Source organism: Cervus canadensis, chromosome X (assembly GCF_019320065.1).
Source record: "Cervus canadensis isolate Bull #8, Minnesota chromosome X, ASM1932006v1, whole genome shotgun sequence".
In the NCBI taxonomy this organism is placed as follows: domain Eukaryota; kingdom Metazoa; phylum Chordata; class Mammalia; order Artiodactyla; family Cervidae; genus Cervus; species Cervus canadensis.
Genome location: NC_057419.1, coordinates 41,029,238 through 41,050,602, shown reverse-complemented (window position 1 = coordinate 41,050,602; position 21,365 = coordinate 41,029,238).

Below are 21,365 nucleotides of genomic sequence, written 5' to 3'. Positions count from 1 at the left end.
GGGAAGACCCTGGGGAACTACAGCATCTTTAAGAAGGTTCACAGCAAGGTTTTGGCAGCCCTTTTGGATTCTATTCTCTGGGCTGCAGATATGAACCTGAAGAATCCAGAAGTGGCTCTCATAGGCCTGTGGATCATTTCCAAAGTGCTGGGGGCATCATCACCTGACATTATCAAAACTAACTCAGTAAGAGGGGCCCAGAGTCCACTAAGGTTGTTGAAAGTGAAAGTGTTATTTGCCCAGTTGTGCCTCTCTGCAACTCCAGGGACTGTAGCCCTCTAGGCTTCTCTGTCCATGGGAATCTCCAGGGAAAAATATCAGAGTGGGTCGCCATTTCCTTCTCCAGGGGATCTTCCTGACCCAGGCTCGAACCCAGGTCTCCTGAATTGGCAGGCAGGTTTCCTACCATCTGAGCCACCAGGGAAGGTTGGTGGGGCATAACAAATATTATCTTATCAATATCTTGCAGTTGTTCTTTTTTATTTCTCTCCCTTTCTGCTTTTTGTTATTTTTTTAATTGAAGTATAGTTACTTTACAATCTTCTGTTAGTTGCTGCTGTAGTTGTTCTTTTTTGAACTCAAAGGAATGTCAGTAAGAGAGGTAAAAGGATGAGGTAGGAAGATGTGATGTGCTTGGGGGAAAAAATCTGATTTCAATACCACCTTTCTGATTATTTTTCTGACAAAATTCAGTGGGGTAATTGGTGGTGGTGAAGATGTGGTGTAAGAAAAATAAAAGGAAAAGTACTATTTCATTCAGTTCAGTTACTCAGTCATATCTGACTCTTTGTGACTCCACGGACTGCAACACGCCAGGCTTTTCTGCCCATCACCAACTCCTGGAGCTTGCTCAAACTCATGTCCATCGAGTCAGTGATGCCATCCAACCATCTCATTCTCTGTTGTCCCCTTCTCCTCCTGTCTTCAATCTTTCCCATAATCAGGGTCTTTTCCAGTGAGTCAGTTCTTTGCATCAGGTGGCCAAAGTATTGGAGTTTCAGCTTCAGCATCAGTCCTTCCAATGAACACCCAGGACTGATTTCCTTTACAATTGAGTGGTTTGATTTCCTTGCAGTCCAAGAGACTCTCAAGTGTCTTCTCCAACATCACAGTTCAAAAGCATCAATTCCTCGGTGCTCAGCTTTCTTTATAGTCCAACTCTCACATCCATACATGACTACTGGAAAAACCATAGCTTTGACTAGATGGACCTTTGTTGGCAAAGTAATGTCTCTGCTTTTTAATATGTTGTCTAGGTTGGTCATAGCTTTTCTTCCAAGGAGCAAGCGTCTTTTAGTTTCATGGTTAGAGTCAGCATCTGCAGTGATTTTGGAGCTCAAGAAAATAAAATCTGTCAGTCTTTCTATTGTTTCCCCATCTATTTGCCATCAAATGATGGGACCAGATGCCATGATCTTAGTTTTTTGAATGTTGAGCCTGCTCTTTCACTTTCCTCTTTCACTTTCATCAAGAAGCTCTTTAGTTCTTCTTCACTTTCTGCCATAAGGGTGATATCATCTACATATCTGAGGTTATTGATATTCAGTACTATTTATAGTATATAAATATACATAAAGTACTATTTAGAAGTTATTATTTTACAAGTGTTCATATTCCCTATGATATTGAGATGCCAGCCATATTTAAAAGTATTTATGACAAATGATGGGTTAGAAGGGATAAAATTAATAAAAATTAAGTAAGTACCATCAATCCAAAGTCTCCGATGATACTTTATATCTACACTGTACATTACATCTCTCAAAGCATTTTTCATGCATTAACACCTCATGACAACTGTGTAGAACTGCCATTATTATCTCTGCTGCGAGATGAGACTGGTGAGGTCAAGAGACTTGCCTAAGTTCATAAAAGTAGTGAGCAAAGGTAGAACTGAGAATTGAACTGTTATATTTCAAGGAGTATTCTTTACACTATAGTACAGCCCCTGAAAGAAAATCAAACAAATCACTTCTAGCATAGTAATCCTAAAAAACTGTAAGTATTTTTAGATTTCATACAGGAGTGGAGATACCCTTCTTTTATGTACAGATGGAAATAATGTAATCACTCTGCAACTCCCCTATCTCAGTCTATCTTAATTAGTTCACAAAGATCTTTCTAACTACCCCAATTTAATGATTTAACAAATGTTTATACTTGTAAGACATAAGGTACTATGCTGACAAAGTGGAAATTACAGAGTTATCTTGGCTCTCAAAAATATGATCATCTAGTAGAGAAGACAGGTGTCTTAGTTATCTATTGCTGCATAACAAACCAACCCAAAACATAACAGTTTAAGAAAACAACAACCATTTCCTATTGCTCATGATTCTATCAGTTGGCTAGGATCAGCGAGGCAGCCACTTCTCCTCCACTCAAACTAAAACGAAAATGTATAAAAATTTGTTGTGCTGCAATATGGATGAACCTTGAAAACATTCTGCCTAGTGAAAAAAGTCAGACACAAAGGGACAAATATTTAATAATCCCATGTATCTGAGTTACCTGAAAAAGGCAAATTCATAGAAATAGAAAATAGAGTAGAGGTGAGGAGGGACTGGAGGAAGATGATGAAAAAGTTCTGGAAAAGGATAGTGGTGGTTATATAACATTGTGAATGTACTTAATGCCACTAAATTTCACACTTAAAAATCATTAAAATTGTTACTTTTATGTTATGTATGGGTGCATGTGTGCATGCTCAGTCACTTAAGTCGTGTCCAACACTTTGTGACCCCCATGGACTATAGCCTACCAGGCTCCTCTGTCCATGGGGTTCTGCAGGCAAGAATACTGGAGTGGGTTGCCATGCCCTCCTCCAGGGGGGTCTTCCCAACCCAGGGATTGAACCCGTGTCTCCTGCATTGCAGGCAGATTATTTATCACTGAGCCAACAGGGAAGACTTATGTATATTGTACTACAAATTTAAAATGTGTAAAAAATGTGCAGGATGTTGATAAAACAGTGCTTAAACGGAAATTTACAGTACAGCATTAAATGAAAATGCTAGAAAAGAAGAAATATCTAAAATCACTAATGTAAGCTTAGACTTTGGGAAACTAGAGAAGGAAAAGCAAATTAAACCTAAAGCAAGCAGAAGAAAGAAAGTAATAAAAATTAGAGCAGTCAAAGAAATTGAAAAGAGAACTCAATAAAAGCAAAACTCATATCTTTGAAAAGAGCAATAAAATTGGTAAACCTTTAGCCAAGGGCTTCCCTGCCTGCAATGCAGGAGACCTGGGTTCAATCCCTGGATAAGGAAGATCTCCTGGAGAAGGGAATGGCCATCTACTTCATTAACTCTTGCCTGGAGAATTGCATGGATAGAGGAGCCTGGTGGGCTACTGTCCATGGAATCTCAAAGAGTTGGACATAACTAAGTGATTAACACTTACTTAGCCAGCATAACTAAGAAAATAAAAACGAATACACAAATGGTCAATATCAGGAATAAAAGAGGGAGATCACAGCCAATCATATGAAAAAGTTACTAAGAGAATAGATGGGCATACCAGACCACCTGACCTGCCTCTTGAGAAACCTGTATGCAGGTCAGGAAGTGACAGTTAGAACTGGGTATGGATAAATCCATAGCTGATTCATGACAGTGTATGGCAAAAACCACTGCAATGTTGTAAAGTAATTAGCCTCCAACTAATAAAAATGATTGGAAAAAAAAAAAAAGAACTGGACATGGAACAACAGACTGGTTCCAAATAGGAAAAGGAGTACGTCAAGGCTGTGTTTTGTCACCCTGCTTATTTAACTTATATGCAGAGTACATCATGAGAAATGCTGGGCTGGAGGAAGCACAAGCTGGAATCAAGATTGCCGGGAGAAATATCAATAACCTCAGATATGCAGATGACACCACCCTTATGGCAGAAAGTGAAGAAGAACTAAAGAGCTTCTTGATGAAAGTGAAAGAGGAGAGTGAAAAAGTTGGCTTAAAGCTCAACATTCAGAAAACTAAGATCATGGAATCTGGTCCCATCACTTCATGCAGAGATGGGGAAACAGTGGAAACAGTGGCTGACTTTATTTTTCTGGGCTCCAAAATCACTGCAGATGGTGATTGCAGCCATGAAATTAAAAGACGCTTACTCCTTGGAAGGAAAGTTATGACCAACCTAGACAACACATTAAAAAGCAGAGACATTACTTTGCCAACAAAGTTCTGTCTAGTCAAGGCTATGGTTTTTCCAGTGGTCATGCATGGATGTGAGAATTGGACTGTGAAGAAAGCTGAGTGCTGAAGAATTGATACTTTTGAACTGTGGTGGTGGAGAAGACTCTTGAGAGTCTCTTGGACTGCAAGGAGATCCAACCAGTCCAACCTAAAGAAGATCAGTCCTGGGTGTTCATTGGAAGGACTGATGCTGAAGCTGAAACGCCAATACTTTGGCCACCTGATGTGAAGAGCTGACTCATTGGAAAAGACCCTGATTCTGGAAAAGATTGAGGGCAGGAGGAGAAGGGGACGACAGAGGATGAGATGGTTGGATGGCATCATCGACTCAATGGACATGGGTTTGGGTGGATTCTGGGAGTTGGTGATGGACAGGGAGGCCTGGCGTGCTGCAGTTCATGGGGGTCTCAAAGAGTTGGACACGACTGAGCGACTGAACTGAACTGAACTGATAAACATCTCTATGACCATAAATTGAACAGCTTAGATGAAAGACAGAAACTACCAAATATATTCAAGGACAAAGAGATAAACTGAATAGCCAAGTATTGAAGAAATTGAGGTGATAGTTTAAAACCTTCCCCCACAGAAGAACTCCTGGCCCAGATGATTTCATTGGTGAATTGTACCAAACATTTAGGAAGAAAAAAAAACAAAACAATATCAATACTGCACAACCTCTTATAGAAAATGCAAGAGGAAGGAACATTTCCCAACTCATTTTATGAGGTTAGCATTATCCCAATCAAAACCAAACTATACAGACCAATATCTCTCACAAACATAGATGCAAAAATCCTTTAAAAGTTAGCAAATAGAGTTCAGTCGTGTATATAAAAAGGATATCAAGTTCAAGTGGGGTTCATACCAGCAATACAAGGTCAGTTGAATATTCAAAAATCAAAATTTAAAATGTTTAGACATATGAAAAGACTAAGGAAACCCATATGATCATATTGATCAGTTTAGTTCAGTTCAGTCGCTCAGTCGTGTCCGACTCTGTGACCCCATGAATCGCAGCACGCCAGGCCTCCCTGTTCATCACCAACTCCCGGAGTTTACTCAAACTCATGCCCATCGAGTCAGTGATGCCATCCAGCCATCTCATCCTCTGTCGTCCCCTTCTCCTCCTGCCCCTAATCCCTCCCAGCATCAGGGTCTTTTCCAATGGTTCAACACTTCGCATGAGGTGGCCAAAGTATTGGCGTTTCAGCTTCAGCATCAGTCCTTCCAATGAACACCCAGGACTGATCTCCTTTAGGTTGGACTGGTTGGATCTCCTTGCAGTCCAAGGGACTCTGAAGAGTCTTCTCCAACACCACAGTTCAAAAGCATCAATTCTTCGGCGCTCAGCTTTCCTCACAGTCCAACTCTCACATCCATACATGACCACTGGAAAAACATAGCCTTGACCAGACGGACCTTTGTTGGTAAAGTAATTAATGTCTCTGCTTTTTAATATGCTATCTAGGTTGGTCATAACTTTCCTTCCAAGGAGTAAGCGTCTTTTAATTTCATGGCTGCAATCACCATCTGCAGTGATAAACGCAGAAAAACTTTCAACAAAATTCAATATCCATTTATGATAAAACCTTTCAGTAAACCAAGAATAGAAGGGACCATCCTTAACCAAATAAAAGCTCTCTACGAAAAAACCTGTAGCTAACATTGCAATTAATGGTGACAGATTGAATGCTTTCTCCTTGAAAACAGTAACAAGGCAAGGATACGTTTTCTCACACCTCTTAATGAAAACTGTATTCAAATTACTAGTTTGTGCAATGAGGCAAGGAAAAACAATAGAAAGCATACAGATTAGAAAGGAAGAAATAAAACGGTCTTTATTCCCAGATGACATGATTGTAAGTATATGCAGAAAACTCTAACCTACAAAAACAGCTATCATAAAAATGGTTAATAAGCAATTATGAGGGCTTCCTTGGCAGTCCAGCGGTTAAGAATCTGCCTTGCAATGCAGGGGACACAGGTTCAATCCCTGGTTTAGGAAGATCTCACATGCTGCAGAGCAACTGAGTCAATGTGCTGCAACTACTGAAGCCCTCATGTCTGTGCTCTACAATAAAAGAAGCCACCACAATAAGTCCTCACACTGCAACTAGAGAGTAACACCTGCTCACTGCAACTAGAGAAAGCCCACGGACAGCAATGAAGACCCAGCACAGCCAATAAATAAATAAAGTATTTTTTTTTAAAATAAGCACTTATGAACATTCTTGAAACAAATGGAAAACAAACAGTTTCAGCAAAGAAATAGAAAATGTAAAGAAGAAACTAGTGGAAATTTCACAACTGAAAAATATATTGACCAAAATTTAAAACTCTTCATAAGGGTTCAACAGCAAAATGGAGATGACAGAGGAAATAATCACCGAAAATTAAGATATATCAAAAGAAATTACCCAATCTGAATGACAGAGAGAAAACAGATTGGAAAAATGTGAAAATAACAAGAAATCTAAGATTCATGTCATCTGAGTCTCAGAAGAAGAAAAAAAGAGAATATGGGGCTGCAAACGAATCAAAGAAATAATGGCTGAAAGTTTCCCAAATCTGGTGAAAAAGAAACCTACAGATTCAAGAAGGTGAGAAAAACCCAAGTATATAACTCATATCCATACCCAGATATATTAAAATAGAATTTCTGAAAACTAAAGATAATGAACATATCTGCTAAAAATCTTTTTTAGATTGGAAATTCAGAGAAATTTACTTAACTTTCTTTCTTTTGGAAAGTAAAGGACAATAAACAGAACCAGGATGTAAGATATAGACCCACGTTCATTCTTATTTGGTACATATTAAGGTATTTATTTTTGTTTATTTTCAATACTAAAACAGCATTTGGTTTGGTTATTTATATCTTGCCTTACTCAAAGGAACCTGAGTCAGTTCACAAAAACAAATAAATTCAAATATTTAACCCAGCTATTTGGTTTGATTAAATCTGGAAAGATCTCCAACACTGGTATGGCAGGTAGCACAATGGCCCCCCCAAAGATGTCTACAACCTAATTACCTGGAAGCTGTGAGTACTTTTTGTTACAAGGTAAAAGGAATTTAAGCTTGTAGATGGGCTTAGGGTTGCTAATCACTCAACCTTAGATAGGGAGATTATCCTGGATTATCTGGGTGTGCCCAATGTAATCACAAGGGTCCTTACAGGCAAAAAAGGGGGCAGAAGAGATTAGAGTGATGGAAACAGAGGACTCAACCTGCTGTAGCTGGCTTTGAAGATGGAGGAAAGAGAGCATGAGGCAAGGAATGTGGATGGCCCATGAAGCTGGAAAAGGCAAGGAAATGGATTCTTTCCTAGAGCCTCCAGAAGGAATGCAGCCCTATGGATACCTTGATTTTAGCCCAATGAGACCCATATTAGACATCAGACTTCCACATTCATAAGATAATAAATGTGTGGGTCGCCATGCCCTCCTGGGTTGGGAAGGTCCCCTGGAGGGCATGGCAACCCACTCCAGTATTCTTGCCTGGCAAATCCCCATGGACAGAGAAGCCTGGCAGGCTACAGTCCATGGGGTCATCAAGAGATGGGCATAACTGAGCAAGTAAGCACTAGTGAAAGTGTTAGTTGCTCATTTGTGTCTGACTCTTGGTGACCCTGTGGACTGTAGCCCACCAGGTTCCTCTGTCCATGGGGATTCTCCAGGCAAGAATAACAGACTGGGTAGCCATTCCTTTTTCCAGAGGATCTTCCCATCCCAGGGATGGAACCCAGGTTTCATGCATTACAGGCAAATTCTTTACCGTCTGAGCCACCAGGGAAGCCCTGTAAGGCACTATGTCTATAGTAACTTGTTACAGTTACAGCAGCGATAGAAAACTACTACAGGTGGGAAAATGTTTTTTCTAAGCACACATGTGAGGTGAATAGAAATTTAAATCAGCTTTACAGATAGCTGTTTGCCCTTTATGAACAAATGTTACTAGTATCTTATTTCCTTTTCTTGTGACCTGACAATATGGACACACATTCATTTGCAAGCATAATTTGGACCATCTTTTCTTTTAGGTTAAACTTTTAGGAAGATAAAGACTTTCAGGAGCATTCTTCTACAATTAGTTAATAGATTTGGGTGGCATTCTCAAAGATCATCCAGTTTTAGATATGGAAATTGAGGTTGTAGAAAACATTAAGAAAATAAAATTATTGTTAATAGATGACTATCTTATTGCTGATGGGAATACCTTTAGACATTCTAAACTAGAACCCCAGTTAAAATTACATGACTGTTTATTTGTTTGACTTAGATTTTACCTCTGGAAAACTTTTCTAGAGACATTTGCAAAAAGAAAGAAAAGGACTTAATTGTTTACCGAAAGGGACTTTGGTCTGATTTAGAGCTTAATACCCTCCCATTTTATACAGACAGAGACATAGACTTCTACAGAAAAAAAAAAGTTTACAAATTTCTGAAGAATTGAAATTGACTTAAAATATACAAGGAGATACTATAGATTCTCAAGAATCTGCTGGGATGGTGAGTCATGTAATTCAAAATAGCTGATAAGCCTATAATTTTTAATATGTTTGTGAAATATGCTATATGCATATATGAAGCATTCTTGCAAAAAAAATCAAGTTTGGATATGATCAAGTATAGTTCAAATAACATTTTACAGCAAATTCAGAAGACAGGAGAGCATGTCATGTTAAATGACAAATCAATTGCAAGAAGAGACAGACTTGTAGATTTAAATGCACCTAGAAGCCAAATAAACAATATGTGGACCTTGTTTGGATCATGATTTAAAAAATAATTTATCTGTGGCTGATACATGTTGATATTTGGCAGAAAACAAAAAAATTTTGTAAAGCAATTATCCTTCAATTAAAAATAAATTTAAAAATGAATAATAATTTATGCTATTTATAAGAAAATTGGAAATTTGAACACAATGGATACTTGATGACATTAAGAAATTTTTGTTACTTTTCTTTAAAAATAAAAGTCTGGTAATGGTCTCATGGCTATATTTTTGTAAAGTCCTTACCATTCAGAGGTACATGCTGAAATAGTGATGGATAACATGACATTTGAGATTTCCTTCAAAAAATATGAGGAGAAAAGTGGATGGGGGCACAGATGAAGCGAGATTGGCCATGAATAGACAGTTGTTGAAGCTGGGTGATAGGTAGGGAGGTTTCATTATATTATTATGTCTGTTTATTTTTATGTTTGAAATTCTCACAATAAAATACATACTAAATATATATATATATATATATATATATATATATATATATATGATGTTTTACACACCCAATTTTCTTTACTTTATTAAAGTATAGTTGATTTACAGTGTTGTGTTAGTTTCAGGTATACAGCAAAGTGCTTCTTTTCTGTGTTTTCCCATATAGGTTATTACAAAATATTAGATATAGTTCCCTGTGCTATACAGTAGGACCTTGTTATTTATTTTATATACAGTAGTGCATATCTGTTAATCCCAAACTCCTGATTTATCCCTTCCCTCCCTTTCCCCTTTAGTAACCATAAGAACACATCCAATTTTTATTTCTTATCACCATTCACTAGACTAATATTTAAATGGGATCAAGTCTCAGGAAAGTAGATTGTTGCTATGACTTTTGAGAGGTGTTATGAGGAAAGGCCAGAGAAGGCACCCAGAACACGGGAGCCAAGGGGACCCGCTCAAGCTGCAACTCGCGGTCCCCAGAGGAGAGGGAAAACATTTGGGAATTGAGAGGCTGAATGAAAGGTGTTTCCTAATATCTTCTGCTGGCAATAAAAAGGGGATTTTCTTGCTCCCTTTTTAAAATCTCGCGATAAGGACAGAGAATGGACACCCAGAGAAAAGAAGCCAAGCCTTCCTCCCTGCCCTTACCTCTCCCCCATGGCTCACACTTTACAGCAGTGAGTTCTCACACTTAGTGCATCAGAATCACTTGCACAGCTTGTTGAAACCCGCTGGGTCCCAACCCCAGGGTTTCTGACTCAGTAGTTCTGGATGGGACCCAAGAATTTTCATTTCTAACAAGTTCCTAGGTGCTGCTGCTCCTGCTGGTCCCACATCCCGAGTATAAGAACTGCTGCTCTTCAAGACAGCTGATGGAAGTCACCAGGAGGTCCCCAGCTCAGGTAATGTGAGGCTGTGAGGCTTGAGCTTGGGGCCCATGAGGGCTGATATGGGATCCAAGTCTCAGGATGGTTAGTGAACCATCAGCAAAGTGAAGTGAAATAGAAACCGCTGGATGCCAGTTTTCATATGTTATCACAAAGTAATGCTTGAAATTGGTGAGTTGTGCTTTTTTTTTAAGTTGAGGATAATAAACATTTCTTGAGCATCTGTTATGTCAGTCTCTGTTTTAGGTTCTTTAAATAATCTAATCTTTGTTTTTTTAGTCTTTTTAAAATTTTTTATTGAATTGTAGTTGATTTACAATGTTGTGTTAATTTCTGCTGTACAGCAAAGTGACTCTGTTATACACATATATACATTCTTTTTCATATTCTTTTCCATTCTGGCTTATCACAGGATATTGAATATAGTTCCCTGTGATATACAGTACGACCTTGTTGTTTATTCATCCTATATATAATAGTTGGCATCTGCTAATCCCAAACTCCCAATCCTTCCTTTCTCAACTAATCTAATCGTAATGTTCACAGCAACACCTTTGGGCATGTATGCGTGCTACGTCACTTCAGTCATGTCTCACTCTTTGCGACCCTATGGACTATATACCCTTCCAGGCGCCTCTGTCCATGGGATTCTCCAGGCAAGAATACTGGAGTGGGTTGCCATTTCCTTCTCCAGAGGATCTTCCTGACCTAGGGATCAAACCCGTGTTTCTTACATCTCCTGAACTGGCAGGCAGGTTCTTTACCACTAGTGCCACCTGGGAAGCCCAACACCTTTGTAAGGTAGTGTTATTACACCAGATTGCAGAAGAAGAAACTTGTTAGTTAATAAATTGTGAGATTAGCTGAACTACAACAAATGACAACAACCAATACTACACTACTCAGGTGGTAAGAATCCTTACAGGAGATGAGAGCATCGGGTTACACAAGTCTAGTATACTGTTAATATTTCCAGGAGACTCTGGGTGGGGGTGTGGTGCTATGGTCAAGGGACCTGAGGTTTTCTAAAACAGAGCCAGAATCAGGATCAAGATCACTAACATGGCACTGGATGATTTGTGATTTGCATAAAAAATAGCCAAAATCAGAGATACTGCAGTGAGGCCTTGGGCCCAGTGGTTAAAGGGAACACTGTCCAGGAACTGAATGCTTTCTCAGGTTTCTCTGACTATTTGCTGCAAATTTCACAAGGATGCAAGGAGAAGTGAGTCTCTTTTTAGCATGTTTGTTGCTGAAGAAATCTGATGAATTCTTTCAGTGGCCTCTAGCTAGGTAAATCCCAATAAAACCCTGTGTCAGGGAACTAAGATCCTGCATACCACATGGCTTGACCAAAAATTTTTAAAAAGCCTGTATATCTTATGCTGCAACCAACAGGAGCACAAATCACACTTTTATTGTGATACTAAGGAAGAAAAGCAAAGGTCTGCCATTTCAAACTGCAGTCTTCATTTTCCTAGTTATTCATTGGCATGAATCAATTTAGAACCCATTCCTTAGCAGATTAAAAGGTTACATTGGTTCTCCAAGCAACTAGTTTCTACATGTTCTAACAGAGCTTTTGGGATTTGGTTTGGTTTGGTTATTACTTTGATTCAAATAATGTAATAGCCATGCTTGGCCTGAGAGAAAGATGCAAGAATATGCAAACCTTTCTAATCTGGGAAAGCAACTGCCATAAAGAACATGAGAGAAAAATATCAATAAAAAAAAAATCAAAGCTCAGCATTGCCCAAGCAAGGGAAATACTGGAGGTTGAAAATGCTCCTTTGCATGTGAATATGGGCAATGTTTTCTAACTCTGCAAAAGACATAGTCGTTGACATTTTTCAACCACAACAACCTGCTTTGACTTTGAAGGGTTTCATGACTCTTCAGTGAAGCTGATGTTCCTTGGGGTTTGTCCTCCCCACTCCAACAAGCATCTTCTCTCTGGGCTGAGGTTGAAGTCAAGGCATGGGTGCACCAGCTGCAGTGCCCGCACCTGGGGATGGTACTTGGAGGCCATCCCTCATCCCGGTCTACCCCTTGCCTCTGGCTCCAGGCCTCTCTAAGGATTTGCTCTGTCTCCAATTCTCAGTGCTTATTAACTGTGATGTCTCTCTCTCTCCTGCTCAAAAGAAAACTTCTAACTCGATTAGGTTGAACCACTGCATATGGTTCAGCCTCATAGAAGGGAACAGTCCAACTTCAGTTATATATGAGAAAGAGCTTTTAAGAGGAGAAAGTTAGAAATATCGAGCAGCTACCCCCACCCCAAGAAGAGGGCTTTGGGAGATTTTAGGGTAGAAGGGAAGGTTCCAGGTCACCAATGACACGAACCCATAGCATTTTTATCTTAAATACAGAAAATTCCCTGACTCAGCCATTCCACAGTTGTGACTGCCCCTTTTCAAAAAGTAATCGTGACCCCAAAGGATAAATGTCCCTGCCAGTTTTTCTTTCTATGGGTGGAGTGAGCAGCACCAACTGCCGCTAGGAAAATTCTCAAGTTGTCACATGCATTTTGGTCTCTGGCCTCTAGGAAGAAAGGTAGCCTGAAGGGTCTGATGCTGTGTGCCCTCTGAGCCTGGAAATTAGTCAATAAATTGTTTACAACCAGAAGCAAAGAGCAATGCTTTTCCTGCAGGTTCTGCCACTTTATCGCTTGAGTGTAGGCAAACCTGTGGGGTTACCATGGCAAAGGTAATGGACAGTCATGTTGAAAGTCAATTATAAAAATTTGGTGTAATGTGAGGACTCTGACCACAATGACTAGCGTGAGGCTCTGCCCCTGCATCCTTCCAAGCATCTAATTCAGGCCTGTGTGAGTGAGGAAGTGGACTCTTCTTACTCACATTTTTTGTTGTTGTTGAAAAGCTAGAAATTAGAAATGGCTCCAGGATAGTCACAGATTTCTAGCTTTCACTTAAAAGAGAGAGAGAGAGAAAAGAAAGAAATTGCAGTCTCAAAAATACATTGCTGCTGCACCGCCAAGAAGGGAGCTGAAATGACAAAAGATTTCAGGCCTGAGAGCACATGTGCCCCCTGCAGGGAGCTCGTTCTTGACCTGAGCAGCCCACCCTCTGGAAGTTGCCCTGGCAATGCTGAGAGAAAGCAGCAGGGGAAAGCCTCAAATCCCGGGTCCATTAGCACCCCAAAGCCTCTGGATGAAGTAACCGAGCCATAGACTGACACACGTGAGAGATGCTGCTGCTTTGAGGCCTTAGAAACAGAAAATCATTGTTGCCCCAACATCAGAGAAAGATCAACAAACACCATTGTCTCCCTGCATCCCTGGACTTCGTTATATCCAAGACTTGACATGGTTTGGCTGCCTTTTCTGTAGCTGACATTTTTTTCAAATTATTATTCTAATAGAAAAGAATATGTGTGAGTGCTTAGTTGCTTCAGTTGCGTCTGACTCTTTGCAACCCTACGGACTGTAGCCCACCAGACTCCTCTGTCCATGGGATTCTCTAGGCAAGAAAATTGGAGTGAATAGCCATGCCCTCCTCCAGGGGATCCTCCTGATGCAGGGATTGAACTAGGGTCTCCTGCATTGCCAGCAGATTCTTTACCACTGAGCCACTAGGGAAGCCCAAAAAATAGTGTGTGTGTGTATATATATATATAATGGAATTATATATATATATATAATGGAATCACTTTGCTGTATACCAGAAAGTAACACAACATTGTGAATAAACTATACTTCAGTAAAATATATAAATAAATTCAAAGTGTTATTCTCTTAGCAGATATAGTTTTCTAAGAGATTACGTACATGGTCTGTGCCTCAGTTTTCTCATCTGCAAAATGGAGATCCCTCATAGGATGGTTTTGAAGCTTCAGTGAGTTAATAAATGCAAAGTGTTTAGAACAGTTTCTGGGCCATAGTTAGCATTTAATTTTAGGTATTATTGTCATAGTATTATTTAGTTATTACTATTATAAATGCTACCACTTCAATAACATATCAGGTATAATTGAAAGCCAATTATAAAAACTCAGTGTAATTTGAGGACTCTGACCCAGGATACACCACAGTGACTGGTGTGAGGCTGTCTAGTGACTGGTCCTGGATAAGATGAGATTCTCTGACCCAGAGGGGCTGCAAGTCTGGCAAGAGAGAGGCAGAGGCAAAAACAATGAATAGCAATATCTATTGTGTGATGTCTGCTGAACCAAAGGTATCCAGAGTAATTTAGGCAAGTAGGAGGAGAGGAAGATGCAGGGATTGGGGCCACAGATGACCTGGGTATGTGCTCACTGAACCTGATAAGAAGCGTATGCAAAGGTCAGGAGAGCCTAACAGGGCCCCATGAAAGGGTATGAACAGTCTTTTGTTATCAGGTTGTCAATCTTCCCTGAGCTAGAGATGCACAAATTTAATCCACTCTGCCAAACACTTGTAAACAAAGGGCAAAGGATCAGTAGGGGACCCATGGGGTCTGACCAAAACCATCCACCTCAGTAAAGGGTACAGTGTGCCTCACTAAGGAATATAATCAGAAGGAACTAACCTGTGAGTCTTCAAATGAACTTTGATGATTTACCCCTCACCCCAAATTTCCATGAATCTGACGGTTTCGCAGACAGGAAGTATTCAGCTGTTGCTGTCAAAACATCATGGGATTGGAGGTGGGACTTGCACAGTGGCTGTATAAGGAGTTCAGCAATGCTCTCCCCAGAAAGACAGTGATAAAACTGGGGTAACTGTTAAAAACAACAGTAAATTGAGAGGCACAGTAAAATCTACTGAATCTCAGTGAGAACAATGGGAACATTTGAGCCAGGGGCTGCTCCCACCCCAACCTGTTCTGTATTAGGGAAAATCTACGCTGTATGGGTGGAGAAGGCAATGGCACCCCACTCCAGTACTCTTGCCTGGAAAATCCCATAGACGGAGGAGCCTGGTAGGCTGCAGTCCATGGGGTCGCGAAGAGTCAGACATGACTGAGTGACTTCACTTTCACTTTTCACTTTTATGCATGGGAGAAGGAAATGGCAACCCACTCCAGTGTTTTTGCCTAGAGAATCCCAGGGATGGGGTCACAAAGAGTCGGACACGACTGAAGTGACTTAGCAGCATGCTGTATGGGCATTCCCTGGTGGCTCAGACCATAGAGTCTGCCTGCAATGCAAGACACCTGGGTTCGATCCCTGGGTCAGGAAGATCCCCTGGAGAAGGAAATGGCAACCCACTCCAGTATTCTTGCCTGGAAAATCCCACGGATGGAGGAGCCTGGCAGGCTACACACCATGGGGTTGCAAAGAGTTGGACACAACTGAGTGACTTCACTTTCACTTCACTTTCATGCAGCCCATGAAGACCACCAGCTCCCATCCTCCTTCAGCTCTGGTTCCACAGTATGGAGGTTCCACTTTAGGTGGGGTGGTATGTGGCCAGTGGCTCTCCTCTCCACATCCCCACTATGGCTCCAGATCTGTAGCACAAAGGGTTGACTCTGGGAGGGAAAAGCAACTCAGGAAAAACAGTAGCTTATATATGTCCCTATGGCTCCAACTCTCCTTGGGGTAAGGGGGAGAGCTGAGGGCATGGAAAACTGTGAAGACCGGTAGATCTGAGGCTGTGCCTAAGAGGGATGACTTAATTTTGACACAGAGGAACTCAGAGAACACAGAGGAACTTTATGCCCAGGAGTATTATTAAAAACATTAGAGATTATACTGTCTAAAAATTAGAGAAGACCAACAGCTACATGATACTAGTACAGACAAACAAAATGACAGACCAGACAGAAATTCAGTAGGGTGATCCAGGAAAAAGATAGGCAAAGAGTGACCTGCTAAAATCATATTCATGCCTGGTGCTCCTGAAAACCGCATGCATACGCAGGACTGGCCCTCTTAGGAGCATCCAGAAAGGGTACTTGTGAACTTCCAGTCCCTGAATGAATGTGAAAAGTAACGGTGTTAGTAGCTCAGTCGTGTCTGACCCTTTGCCACCCCATTGACTGTAACCGGTGAGGCTCCACTGTCCATGGGATTCTCCAGGCAAGAATACAGGAGAGGGTTGCCATTTCCTTCTCCAGGGGATCTTCCCAACCCAGGGATCAAATCCGGGCCTCCTGCACTGCAGGCAGATTCTTAACCATCTGAGCCACTAGGGACTGAATGTGGAACATAATTCTAAAGTCTCCAAACTTTGAAAACAGTCCTCAAGCCATACACACATTGAACAGCAAATGGTGGAAGGTTTATTGGCTCAGGGGGCATAAGCTCAATCTCTGGCCAATCACTGACTGACCAAGAAGCTCTGCTGACCATGGATGACCTCCAGGATGCCAGGCTTAAAATAAGAATAAGGAAAAAATGAGCAGTTACATCACAAGCTGCACACTGCAAGAGAAATAGATTTTACAGAAGTTGTCCAGGCAAGTCACTAAACAAATAAGCAAACAACATAACATGAGTAACAAGAACAAGAAGAGGGAGGGCAGGAGGGAAGTGGACCAGCATAATCACAATCCAGAGTTAATATAACATACTCTATAAAATGTCCAATTTTCACCAGAATGGTAGAATAGTCCCACAAAAAAGCTGGAAACTGTAACCCATGCACAAGGCAAACCAGGCAATAGAATCTGCCACTGAAGGGGACAAGATGTTAGACTTAGTAGGAAAAATACTTCAAAGTAGCTATTATAAATATGTCCAAAGACCAAAGGAAAACATGTTTAAAAAATAAAGATATGGTGACAGGGTTCCTGAAATAAAGAATAGCAATAAAAAGATACACATTTTTTAAAAGAACCAAAGAGAAAGTATACCATTGAAAAGTACAATAACTGAAACGAACAAGTTACTAAAGGAGCTCAACAGTTTATGTGAGCTGGAAGAAGAAAGAATCAGAGAGATTAAAGATACATCAAAAGAGATTATGTAATCTGAAGGAGAAAAAGAAGAAATAATGAAGAAAATGAACAATCTCAGAGACAGCAGAAACTCCGTTAAGCACACAAACATACGAATAATGGGCTGGGAAGAAAGGAGAGGGACAAAAGGGCAGATATAATATTGAGAGGAATAATGGCTGAAAGCTTTCCAAATTGTATGAAAAACTCCTAATTTTCAATGCTGAAATTCAATCAAGAAAATCAATATATACCAAAGAATTGAAAGCAGGCTCTCAAAGAGATAATGGTAAACCCATGTTCATAGCAGCATTATTCAAAATAGCTAACACATGGAAGCAACCCAGTGTCGGCTGATAAATAAGTGAGTAAGCAAAATGTGGTATATCTATACAATAGAGTATTATTCGGCTTTAAAAAGGAGTGAAATTCTTTTTTTTTTTTTTTATTATTAGTTGGAGGCTAATTACTTCACAACATTTCAGTGGGTTTTGTCATACATTGATATGAATCAGCCATAGATTTACACGTATTCCCCATCCCGATCCCCCCTCCCACCTCCCTCTCCACCCGATTCCTCTGGGTCTTCCCAGTGCACCAGGCCCGAGCACTTGTCTCATGCATCCCACCTGGGCTGGTGATCTGTTTCACCATAGATAGTATACATGCTGTTCTTTTGAAATATCCCACCCTCACCTTCTCCCACAGAGTTCAAAAGTCTGTTCTGTATTTCTGTGTCTCTTTTTCTGTTTTGCATATAGGGTTATCGTTACCATCTTTCTAAATTCCATATATATGTGTTAGTATGCTGTAATGTTCTTTATCTTTCTGGCTTACTTCACTCTGTATAAGGGGCTCCAGTTTCATCCATCTCATTAGGACTGATTCAAATGAATTCTTTTTAACGGCTGAGTAATATTCCATGGTGTATATGTACCACAGCTTCCTTATCCATTCATCTGCTGATGGGCATCTAGGTTGCTTCCATGTCCTGGCTATTATAAACAGTGCTGCGATGAACATTGGGGTGCACGTGTCTCTTTCAGATCTGGTTTCCTCAGTGTGTATGCCCAGAAGTGGGATTGCTGGGTCATATGGCAGTTCTATTTCCAGTTTTTTAAGGAATCTCTACACTGTTTTCCATAGTGGCTGTACTAGTTTGCATTCCCACCAACAGTGTAAGAGGGTTCCCTTTTCTCCACACCCTCTCCAGCATTTATTGCTTGTAGACTTTTGGATAGCAGCCATCCTGACTGGCGTGTAATGGTACCTCATTGTGGTTTTGATTTGCATTTCTCTGATAATGAGTGATGTTGAACATCTTCTCATGTGTTTGTTAGCCATCTGTATGTCTTCCTTGGAGAAATGTCTGTTTAGTTCTTTGGCCCATTTTTTGATTGGGTCATTTATTTTCCTGGAATTGAGCTGCAGGAGTTGCTTGTATATTTTTGAGATTAATCCTTTGTCTGTTTCTTCATTTGCTATTATTTTCTCCCAATCTGAGGGCTGTCTTTTCACCTTACTTATAGAATGAAACTAGAACACTTTCTAACACCATACACAAAAATAAACTCAAAATGGATTAAAGATCTAGATGTAAGACCAGAAACTATAAAACTCCTAGAGGAGAACATAGGCAAAACACTCTCCAACATAAATCACAGCAAGATCCTCTATGACCCACCTCCCAGAAGATTGGAAATAAAAGCAAAAATAAACAAATGGGACCTAATGAAACTTAAAAGCTTTTGCACTACAAAAGGAGTGAAATTCTAACATATGCTGTAACAGAGATGAACGTCAAAGACATTATGCTAAGTGAAATGTCAGTCACAAAAAGACAAATACCGTATGATTCTACTTACATGAGATACTTGAAGTGTCTCACATTTTAAGTGCTTTGAGTAATCAAAATCATAGAGACAAAAAGTAGAATAGTGGGGCTTCTCTGGTGGCTCGGTGGTAAAGAATCTGCCTGCCAGTGCAGGAGGCATGAGTTCGATCCCTGGTCCCAGAGGATTCCACATGCAGTGGAGCAACTAAGGCCATGTGCCACAACTGCTGGGCCTGTGTTCTAGAGCCCAGGAGCCTCAACTACTGAAGCCCATACTCCACAATAAGAGAAACCACTGCAGTGAGAAGCCCAAGTATCACAACTAGAGAATAGCCCCTGCTCACTGCAACTAGAGGAAAGCCCATGCAGCAACAAAGACCCAGCACGGGCAAAAATAAATAAAGTTTTGTTTTTTTTTTTGTAAGTAGACTAGTGGTTTCAAGGGCCTGGGGGCAGGGGAACTGGGCAGTTATTTTAAAAAATACAGACTTTCAGTTTTACAAGATGAGAAGAGTTCTGGAAATTGATGGTGGTGATGGTTGCACAACATTAATACCACTGAAATGTACACTTTAAAATGTTTTAAGATGAGAAATTTTATGTCCTATGTACTTATTGCAATAAGAAAATGTGAAAGATTCATGAAACAGAGGCTTTGCCACAGATTTCTTAGGAGAGGGTGTATGACACAAAAATTCCATGCCTGCGCCATGTGACAAACAACTTCTTAATGCCTGAGCTGGCTGTTCTGGGGGCCAACTCACTGGTGAACTTTGTGGGTCATTTTCCCACAGCTTTACCCATTTGCTACTCATAAGAAGTAGAAAGGGTAGTAATTACAAGCCACACCATGATTGATACCGCATGCTTCTGGAAGTTATGTGACTTGTCTGCAATGAACTAAGACCTGAACCAGGGACCAGCAGGCCAGTTCCACTCTACACACCATGCTCAGCCCATTCTCCAAGCATCACCATGGACGACACAGAGAGGCCCTCCAAAATGACTGTCTACACCAAGGTCTGCAAACTTCAGCTCTTTGTGATCCCATAGACTGTAGCCCACCGGGCTTCTCTGTCCATGGGATTCTCCAGGCAAGCATACTGGAGTGGTGCCCTCCTCTAGGGGATCTTCCGACCCAGGAATCAAACCCAGGTCTCCTGCATTGCCGGCAGATTCTTTACCATCTGAGTCACCAGGGAAGCCCTAAACTTTTTCTATAAAGGGTCAAATATTAAAGAGTGTAGACACTGTGGGCCATACAGTCTCTGTCACAGCTACTGTGAAATTGTAGCAGGAAAGCAGCCATAATATGTGAGGAAATGGGAGTGGGTGTGAGCCAATAAAACTTTATTTATAATTGGTGCAGACACGATGGAAAACAGTATGGAGGTTTCTTAAAAAACTAAAAATAGAGTTGCCATATGATCTAGCAACCTCACTCCTGGGCACACACTGTATCCAGAAAAGACAAAAACTCTAATTCAAAAAGATACATGCATCACAATGTTCATGGCAGCACTACTCACAATAGCCAAGACATGGAAGCAATCTACATGTCCATTGACAGAGAAACAGAAAAGAAGATGTGGTATATACATGTATACAGGTATGCTTACATATATATACATATATATATATACACACACACACACACATATATACACACACACAATGGAATAGTACTCACTCATAAAATAATGAAATAATGCTATTTGCAGCAACACAGGTGGACCTAGAATTTATCATACTAAGTGAAGTAAATCAGAAAGAGAAAGACTATTATTATATGCTATCATTTATGTGTGGAATATAAAATATAATACAAATGAACTTATTTAAAAAACAGAACAGACTCACAAACATAGTAAACAAACTTATGGTTACCAAAGGGGAAAGGGGTGGGGAAAGATAAATAAGGAGTTTGGGATTAGCAGATACACAAGACTGTATGTAAAATAAATAAACAACAAGGTCCTACTGTATAGCACAGGTAACTATATTAAATATGCAGTTCAGTTCAGTTCAGTTTCTCAATTGTGTCTGACTCTTTGTGACCCCATGGTGGAGCATGCCAGGCTTCCCTGTCTATCACCAATTCCTAGAGCCTGATCAAACTCATGACCATCGAGTCAGTGATGACATCCAATAATTCTTCTGCCTTCAATCTTTCTCAGCATCAGGGTCTTTTCCAATGAGTCAGCTCTTTGCATCAAGTGGCAAAAGTATTGGAGCTTCAGCTTCAGTATCAGTCCTTCCAATGAGTATACAGGACTGATTTCCTTTAGGATTGACTGGTTTGATCTCCTTGCAGTCCAAGGGACTTGCAAGA